The sequence below is a fragment of the Suricata suricatta genome, chromosome 15 (assembly GCF_006229205.1).
Source record: "Suricata suricatta isolate VVHF042 chromosome 15, meerkat_22Aug2017_6uvM2_HiC, whole genome shotgun sequence".
In the NCBI taxonomy this organism is placed as follows: Eukaryota; Metazoa; Chordata; class Mammalia; order Carnivora; family Herpestidae; genus Suricata; species Suricata suricatta.
Window position 1 is genome coordinate 4,235,726 of NC_043714.1, and position 9,010 is coordinate 4,244,735.

The following is a 9,010-nucleotide window of genomic DNA, read 5'->3' on the forward strand; positions in this document are numbered from 1 at the left end:
CAAGGTCAGACCTCTCCTTAGGCAAGGACAAATGCTTTACTACATAACCATTTTAATCAAAATTTGAATTGAGTTGAACTGGTATTATTTAACTAGATAATGGAAACTGAAATTCATGCATATTGGAGTCATACACAGCAAAAACTGTGCACACACACATATCTCACATGCATAAATTGCAGAAATAAAAAACTTATTTTCTTATTTAGAAAAGTGATTTCCGGATGTAGCCAAAAGCCTTAAAAAAGCATAATGATCTCATACTGTGACTCATTCTAAGAGTAACATCAAATATATTTAAAATTTTATGTCAAAAATTAAACTACACTAAATTTAGAGATATTTATGTTTGAAGAAATTTAATGCAGCTATTTTAATCAAATTGAGAAATTTTGTGTATAGTGTTAACTAAAAAATATATAAAATTCTATATGTATCATAACCAAAACTGTATTTTAGAAAGCATATTAAAATTTTAATACTTACCTTTAATCTGTAGAAAGAAAAAACGAATTGCTAAGTTAGTTTTGTTTTTCTGTATATTTCAATTTTCTATAAGAGAGCGTTTATAAACCTATTAAAATTTAAAACATAAGATGGAAACATGGGTATCCGTGAAAGTGTGTTGGTGGATAGTTGTGGGTTTGATACGTTTCTTACTGGGGGGCTTGCTTAGCTACCCTGGGCTTCCATTAGCCAAATACCAACTGACTGGGTAGCTTAAAACACAGAAATTTTCTCACAGTTTTAGAAATCCAAGATCAATATTCTGGCCAATTTGGTTTTTGGTGAAGATTTTCTACTTGGTGTCCAGATGGCTGTCTTCATGTCCTCACATGGCTTTCCCTTGGTGCTTGCATGCAGGGAGAGAGAGAGAGAGAGAGAGAGAGAGAGAGAGGGAGAGGGAGAGAGAGAGAGAGGGAGAGAGAGGGCACGTGCAAACTTCCTTGTATCTTTTCTTACAAAAACACCAGTTCTATCAGATCTAGGCTCGGCCCTTATGACCTCATTTATCCTTCAATACTTTCTTAGAGGTTCCATCTAGTACAACCATACTTGGGGGTTAGGGGTTCACCATATACATTGTGGAGGGAACACAACCATTTAGTATAACAGGCACCAACTGAACATTCAAAAATGATTTAGAAAAATAAGATATTTAAGCAAAAGAGGACTCAGAACGGATCTCCTAACCCAGGTTCTACGCACGAGTTTGAGGGGCATTAACAGTCTTGAGCTTACTTGCAAGATTGTCTTGGCATTTGTTTCGGGGGTGGAAACAGTGCAGAACTTCTGTCAGATGTTCAGATGATTTGTGACCTCAAGAAGCTAAGAAACACTTAATTGGAGAAAATTTACGAAAAAGAACACAACAGATGAATGAAGACAAAGTCATATTTTGATGATGAAAATAAGTCAAAAAGTGTTTCCTCAATACAGACCAAAGACACTGTTGCAAGAAAACCAAAGACACGGGCTTTGCGACGGGTGGGCCTGGGTTTCACGTCCAGTCCTGTCATTTGCACTATAACTGCAGTGTGAATGAAGTTAGTCAACCTCTTGGCGTCCCCCGCTGAGTCTGCAGGAGCCACCTCGTTGACATGATGACCCCATGAGGCAGGTAACAGTATCCACATGTAGAGCTTGAGAGTGTATCTTTTCTGTACAGGCAAGCAGGCTGAGGCGTACCCAGCAATGCAACATAGAAACACCCAGTGAGCATTTAGCACGCAATCTGGCACGCAGAAGGGAGCAATCGCTTGCTTCCACTCCTATTGGGCTGTAACTTGTATGTATGTATGTATGTATGTATGTATTGTATTTAATTTAAGAGAGAGAGCATGAGTGAGCATGGGCAGGGCAGGGCTGGGGGTGGGGGCGGGAGGAGAGAGAGAGGCGAGAGAGAGAGAGAGAGAGAGAGAGAGAGAGAGAGAGAGAGAGGGAGAGAGAGAGAGAGAGGATCTTAAGAAGGCTGCATGCTCAGTGCAGACCCTGACTTGGGGCTCGATCCCATGACCCTGGGATCATGACCTGAGCCAAATTCATGGGTCAATTGCTTAACCAACTGAGCCACCGGGGCACCCCTGTGACATTTATACTTTGTCACTACATAGCTCTTCTTAGCCTATCCTTTCTGCTCCTCTCCACAAGTGAACATTTCTGCTTCAGTCCACAATTCCTGAAAGAGTAACTATGCACTAGATTTTCCCTCTGAGGTAATCTCTGGATTGCAGGTCAGGCTGAGGATTCACAGAATGGTGCACGTCCTTTGAGAGGTTTGATTCCAGACAAAAGTCTATAAATAGAATATACTAATTTATTGCTCCGAATGACAAACTTACGATTATTAAGATGAGTACCAAATTGTACCCGTTTCAGAGAACCTCCTAGGTCATTCTTTGTCCACGTCAGAAATACCTTCGAAGAGTTACTTGGTGTCGGACTGTCCTTGAGGCTGCTGGGCACAGCTGAGAACAGATAGACCCAAATCTCCTCGGAGCACATGACCATAAAATGCCTTTTATACCCTCCCTGTCTGCCATGTTCGGTAACTTTAACAGACTTATATACTGGATTTACATACCAACAAGAATTTGTACAAAATTCTTGGTCGAAATTTGGATCTGAGAAAATGACAGTAGTTGATTACTTGAAGTAGTAGACCTACTGCCACCTTGTGGCAATGTTACAAATTTCAGGACTAAGGAAAATCAGGCAGTTGGTTAATTTTAATAACCGTGACAGATGTCAAACTACTAAATCACAGAGCCAAAAAAAATTGTCTACTTTTGGGAGAGATAGCTGACATTTAAAAAATTAAGTGAAGAGTAACTTGTACCCATTATAAAATTACTGCACAATATTCCTGGAGTGGATTTCAAAGTGCTGCCCAACAGTCCTCAAAAGGAGTTGGCAAACGTAACTCTTATAAGGCACATTTTTTTTTTTAAATGTTTTATTTATTTTTGATACAGAGAGAGACAGGCCATGAGAGGGGGAGGGTTTGAGAGAGAGGGAGACACAGAACCCGAAGCAGGCTCCAGGCTCTGAGCTAGCTGTCAGCACAGAGCCTGACGCGGGGCTCGAACCCACGAACGTGAGATCTGACCTGAGCCGAAGCCGGAGACTTAACCGACTGAGCCACCCAGGCGCCCCATAAGGCACATTTTTATAATGTGAGATTGTTGATAAGTCTCTTCCTTGCCTAAACTGTCAGTCTGATTGCAAAATGTATTGCCTCATCTCCTCCATTTTGTTCATTCTTTCCCTTCATGATGCCGATCAAGAGTAGCGAAGAGAACGTTTCCCTCGGGTTCTTAATCGACCAGAGTTTGTAACAGGATCCATGTTCCGGACCCAGGTGCTCAGTGAGGTTAAGTCAGGTGTTTAGTTAGCAACAAATGAAGTCAACGCCCTGCTGTGGAGCTCAGTCAGTTTCTAGACGGGTCCCTTCACTTTGATTGTCTCAAGGCCACAGTATGTGACCTTAACCAGCTCTGGTCAGCCATTATAAAATATGCTCCAAAGCTCATTAAGGTTATTATGGTAGAAATCCACCAACACCGCAGAGAAAAACAGTTCCTGGCAACTCTTCTCTTTTGTGAGTGATTAACAATGTCATTCTAAATCTAAAAAAACAAACACTGTGCAACAATACGTTGATGGGCTATTTATTATTGATGACAGGGCAGGAAGGACCCACACTTTGCATATCAGTTACCAATGTCTAGTAAGTGACAGACGCAATGCCACTCGCAGGAACTTTGAGGAAAAAGTTATCTATTTTTTTTTTTTTTGCATCTGCCATGTTACAAGGACTTTAAGAACGCCAATCATTTTTTCATCATTATCACCATAAGAAAGACCCACATGCACATGTGCACATGTTTTTCAAAAGACACACTCTTGACCAGACGGAAGCAGAGGATCGTAAGCACACGCTGCCTTCCTGCTAAGTCTGTCTGACTCTGTAGACGGTGGCCTGGCAATCAGAGGTTCTGTTGAGGCGACCTGGGTGAAGAGTTAGTAACATTCATCTGTGTGTAATAAAATCATGCAGGTAGAATATTAATGTTACAAAACGGCTGTTGGCTAATAATTGGTTAGCAGAAAACACTCTTAACGTTTAGTTTTTCCCAGTGTAAAAACCAAAAAGCAAGAAAATACTGCTAGCGGCCTCTCCCCCTCAAAGTTTCAGCATTCAATCCTGCAAACTTGAATTTGATTAAATATTTAACACAGCTTTAAAGAGATCCTGAATTCTAGGGAGAACATGGTGAAGTTTTTGTTGTTGTCTTAATGCAGACTTTTGATCCTCAAAGTGACTGTTTTTATGGAAAATAATTTAAACCGATAATGAGGCAAACTATCCTTTAACACACTAAAGGGCAATAGCCTTTATGGCCATAATTCTAATAAACTTATAGGAAGCATGAAAGGTTTTCAGAGCTCCTCAGTCAGAACACTCAATGGTTAGATAACATAGACACAGATAACAACTGAACACATCATCTTACGAAGATTAATGTGTCTTGATGAACTGCGTTCATTTAGGTACTGAACTGAGAAGTTGTCATAAAGTTTTCATTTCTTTTATGGACCTAACATACGTTCATATTCGTATTTTAAAAGTCAAATTATGCCTCCTCCACTCACTGCCTCTTTGTCTCCTTCCAGCCCCGCTCCCAGGTGCAATCATGGCTGGCCTGCTTCCCGATATCTGATGGCCTTACTTGTACAGAGTGTATTTTGTCGCCATTTTAAACTCTTCCTGGTGCTCATTATTTCTATTATCATTTAGCCGCTTACTAGTTATTGTTTCCATTATGGATAAATGAAGGATCGGCTCTGTTACCCCGCTCTCCTCAACTTTCTCTCTTTCTTCTTTCCTGTCTTTTCCTCTGTCCTTACACTCGACTTCGGGTTATGTAAATCTTCAGTGTGACTGGCAGGGTTGGAGGAAAGCCTTTGTCTTTGGCCGCTGTCCTTCTTAGTCCTCCAAGGTGCTCTCTGGCTCTGTCTGTCCTGAGACCTTTCCCTAACATTCTTCGGACCCGCACTCCGAGCACAAAGCACACTTCCTTCTCTCTAGGGCACCTGCAGCCGTGCACGCACTCCTTCCCGCCCTGGAAATGCCCTTCCTCCCATCCCTACACTGCAAACGCCTTCTCCCTTTTCAACCTCCCCTTTTAAGAAGCCTTCTCCAACGATCCCAAGCAGAGGCTGCCATCCCTCTTTGTGCTCCTGACAGCATCCCCGTACGTGTGGTGAGCAATTCCTGGATTAAATGAAATTTGAGGCCAAAACTGATAATTGAAGACTGTTTTCAAGCATCGCATCTTCTTCCAAAGCAGAATTGGAAGGGACAGAACCAAAAGATGAAGAGGCTAGAAATGGGAAGAAGTTTTTTTCTGGGGAGAGCAAGGGACATGCGAGAAACGTTGGGAGGGTCTCATACTCCCCTAGAGTGAGCAGCCCGTGTGAAGTCCACGGAGCACGCCGCTGGGACCCTGCCCAGCTGCTGTCCCCAGCCGTCACCACGGGGCCAGCTGGCCTGACCTCCCAGCTCCAGCACCACATCCGCGTCCTCACGGCGCTTACCGCCAGGAGGCCCAGGGCAGGTGCAACCTTACACCACACCCATGACTGTCTTCTCTCTCATTGTCTCACTTCCACACTTTCCGAGGGGCGTTTCCTGGAATCAACTCCCAGATCACGTACATTCTCTTGTTTCAGAGGTGGGTTCTGGGAAAGCTAAGTTAAGAGAGCACTTACTTTGAAATTTCTCTGGGCCACATGGACTGTGTTCTGGTTGTCACCACTCACTCCAGGACTGACCTGTGGGGTCCTCGATGTGACTCATGTTCCCACCAGGCTGGCAGGCAAAGAGGACTTGTCTTTGATCGATCCAACCCTCGACAGATTTTTGTGAAGTGAATAAATGCATGGACGAATGGAAAGTATCCCATAAGAGCCACTTAGTAACACAGGAGATTTTGCAAAGGCTACAAGCTAGATTATCTACTTCAGCAAACACGCAGGCTTGTTTGAACTGGTCCATATTAGGTAGAGAAAGAAGCTCACTAAATATTTTAGTCACATTCACACTCCTCAAATGAGTCATTTTTTCCAAACCAACATAGCATATTATTGGCTCGAAAGATGTTTTTACTCTTTTTAAAAAAACAACGTTTCGGAAGAGGAACTTTTTATTTAGAGTTTAATGATCCTAGGAACTCATTAGTTTTCTTTTTTGAAACACGGAAATAAAACATTTCCATCTAGTTCTAAATCATTTTTATGAAGCTAATTTTCTCCACCACTGAATTTAGAGAAAAACCTTCTTCATAATCAGACATTATAGCCTATGTGTTAAGTCTTAAATACATAAGTATATATTTAAAAAAATTAAAAAAAATTTTTTTTGAGAGACAGAGAGAGACAGCGCGAGCAGGGGAGGGACAGAAAGAGAGGGAAATACAGAATCCGAAGCAGGCTCCAGGCTCTGAGCTGTCAGCACAGAGCCCGACGTGGGGCCCGAACCCACGAACGGTGGGATCGTGACCTAGGCTGAAGTCGGCTGCTTAGCCGACTGAGCCACCAGGTGCCCCTGTATATATTTAAAGTAACTTATTTTCTCACCATAGAGCAACACAATATTGAAGTTGATATTTTAAAGAATCAAAATACAGAAACTGAAAGGAATGAGTGTTAATTAGTTTTAGTTTGCCAGCAACCAGGTTTAAGATACTAAAAAAACAAAAATTCAGCCGAAGATAGTTGACACTCTCCATACCACATGCATAGTTTGAAAGCCTTACTATTGGAAAGGACACTGCAGGTCGAATGATTGTGCCCCCTCCCAGCCCCCACTAAGCGACAGGAACCCACACCTGCACAGTTTCCAACAGCTGGAGGCAGTGCCCCCTTCCCTTCCCCTCCCGCATTGGCAAGGTCTGGGCCGTGAGAAGAATTTACTGTTTGTTCCAACCGCCACCTGGAGATACAGCCGCTCCCTGTGGGGCTTCTTGAGAGACTAGAAACCTGACTTTGATCAAGAGAAGCATGGGTTCGCATCTGCAATGGCCTAGACACACGGACCACCCTCCTTTCTGCTTTTCGGAGTTCGCTTCCCTGACCCCCCGAGAGCCCACTCTCTCTTTCCCTAGGTCCTCGCCTTCCTTTAAATTGTGCAGTCACCTCTGGGCGAAGCGACATTGAGTGCAGCTAATGCTGGACTCTTTTCCTTATCGCAGTGGTTATTACTGATTAAAATCTACCCATGACGTTTTAACTCATGCCTGGCTTTGTTTGTCTTGGACCAGGTCCAGTGCACAAGGAAAGCACAGGGAACCTTGCTCACTAGCATGAACGTGTCATAAAGGTACTAAACATAAACAATGTTTTTGCTTCCTTCTTCCAATCTGTTTCTGGACTTGCTTTTTTTTTTTTAACACTTAATATTTTTCTAAGTCAAGAAAATTTGAAAAACTTTTATTGGGATATAATGGACATGTAACAGTATATTAGTTTCAAGTGCATAACATAATGATTCAATATTTGTATATCTTGTCAAAAGATGACCCCAATAAGTTTAGTTAACAGTCATCACCGTACATACTTCCAAAATTTTTTTTCTTGTGACAAGGACATTTAAGATATACTCTCTTAGCAGCTTTCATATATGCAATTCTGTGTTATTAAGAATAGTCACTGTGCTGGGATGCCTGGGTGGCTCAGTTGGTCAGTGTCAGATTCTGGAATTCAGCTGAGGTCCTGATCTTGTGAGTTCGGGTCCCACATCAGGCTGTTTGTACAGAGCCTGCTTGGGATTCTTTCTCTCTCCCTCTCTCTCTGTCCTTCCTCCACTCATGCTTTCTCTCTCTCTCCAAAAAAAAAAAAATAATAATAATAGTCATCATGCTTTATATTACATCCCTATGACTAATACATGTTATGAATGGAAGTTTGTAACTTTGGGCTCCCTGCACCCATTTCTCCCACTCCCACTCAGGCAACCACCAATATTCTGTGTATATGAGCTTGGTTTGTCGTCCTTGTTTAGATTTCACATATAAGAGGGATCATACAGATTTGTTTCTCTGTCTGACTTACAGCACTTAGCATAATGCCCTCAGGGCCCATCAGTATTGTTACAAATGACAAGGTTTAATTCTTTTTTTATGGCTGCATAATATTCTAGTGTGTGCACCTGCATGGGACATCTTCATTATCCATTCATCTGTTGATGAGCATTTAGGTTGTTTCCATATCTGGCTATTGAAAATAATGCTACAATGAACGTAGAGCTGCATATATATTTCAAATTAATGTTTTAATTTTCTTCGGATAAATAAACAGAAGTGGAATTGCTGGATGATATGGTAGTTCTATTTTTAATTTTTGGAGGAAACTCCACACTGTTTTCTATAGTTCCTACACCAATTTACATTCCCAGAAATGGAGCACAAGAATTCCCTTTTTTCCACATTCTTGCCAGCACTTGTGATTTCTTCTCTTTTTCATAATAGCCATTCTGAGAAGTGTGTGGTGATATCTCATTGAAGTTTTGATTGGCATTTCTCTGATGATTAATGATGTTGAGCATTTTTTCGTGTACCTGTTGGCCATCTGTATCTCTTTGGAAAAATGTCTATTCAGATCATCTGCACATTTTTAATTGGATTTTTTTGCTATTGAGTTGTGTAAGTTCTTTATATATTTTGGAAATTAAGGATAAGATATATGATCTGCAAATACTTTCTTCCATTCAGTAGGTTGACTCTATTTTGTTGATTGTTTCCTTTGCTGGGCAGAAGCTTTCTATTTTTTATTTTCTTTTATTTAAAATTTTTTAAAAATTTAATTTATTTTTAAAACTCACATCTAAGTTAGTTAGCAATACTGCATAGTTCAACAATGATTTCAGGAGTAGATTCTTTAATTCCCCTCACCCATTCAGCCCATGCCCCCCCCAACCCCAGTAACTCTCTGTTTTTTCTCTATATTT